Raw genomic sequence first — 1,285 nt, forward strand, 5'->3', positions numbered from 1 at the left:
AGTGGCAGGGGCGGGGTCGGGGGGGGGAGGCCAGGACACCGAGTCCTCCAGGCCCGGGCCCAAGTCCAGCCAGAACCCCGTCTGGGCTCCACCCCAACTTCCTCGCTGTCACGCTGGAGGAGGAGTCAGACAGGAGCAGAGCCAGTGCCTTCAGCTACAGACGGGGAACTGGAGGCCCAGCTGGGAAAGCCGGGCCTCGGTTTTCCCATCTGTACAATGGGTACAACAAGTCTTCCCGCCGTTCCAAATGATGGTGACGGAGAATGTAAAAGCTGCCGGGGGGGAGGGACTTAAAGGCAGAGGGGTCATAGCAGAAGGGAAGGTTAAGGGACTGGGAGAGAGGTCAGTGGAAACCATCCTATAGAATAAAAGCCTAATATGCTAAGTGCCCAGTTGTCCAGCAGCCGCTCAACCAATCAAAGCTTAATATGCTAATGATATGCTAAGGCCGCCATGGGAGGGACTTAAGGGCAGAAGGGTTAAGTCAAGGAGGCCCGGCTGTGACCAGGCCTAGCCCTGTGACCCCCCGGCCAGGGCTCTTTCTTTTTTTAATCCTCACCCAAAGGATATGTTCCCACTGATTTTTAGAGAGAGTGGGAGAGAGAGTGGGAGACAGAGAGAAACATCGATGTGAGAGAGACACATCGATGGGTTGCCTCCTGCACGCGCCCCGACCAGGGCCCCGGGCCGGGGAGGAGCCTGCCACCGAGGTCCGTGCCCTTGACCGGAATCGAACCCAGGACCCTTCGGTCCGCAGGCTGGCGCTCTACCCACTGAGCCACACTGGCTGGGGCCCTGGCTCTTTTTGACCCTCCGCTGCTTGGCCGGTGTTGGGTGTTGGTGGTAATGCTGACTTCCTGTGTGTGTCAATGTCTCCGGCAGGCGGAGGGATGGTAGGGACAGCGGTAGAAGCATGAAGCGGTTAGGAGTGCATGGTCTAGGGCAGTGGTCGGCAAACCGAGGCTCCCGAGCCACATGCGGCTCTTTGGCCCCTTCAGGGTGGCTCTTCCACAAAATACCAACTTCTGCGCATCGGCCGCGAAGTTTCAATCGCACTGTACGTGCGCGCCCGCACGTGGTGTATTTTGTGGAAGAGCCGCACTCAAGGGGCCAAAGAGCCGCATGTGGCTCGCGAGCCGCGCTTTGCCGACCGCGGGTCAGGGACAGCCGACCTCAGCTGTTCTGCATGCCAGGTTCCTGACCTTGAAGCAGTCACTTAACGTCCCCGGGCCTCGGTTTTCCCACCTGTACAATGGGTATAACAGCAAGTCTTCCAAGTACCAGT

The sequence above is a fragment of the Myotis brandtii genome, unplaced genomic scaffold (genome assembly GCF_000412655.1).
Source record: "Myotis brandtii unplaced genomic scaffold, ASM41265v1 scaffold439, whole genome shotgun sequence".
In the NCBI taxonomy this organism is placed as follows: domain Eukaryota; kingdom Metazoa; phylum Chordata; class Mammalia; order Chiroptera; family Vespertilionidae; genus Myotis; species Myotis brandtii.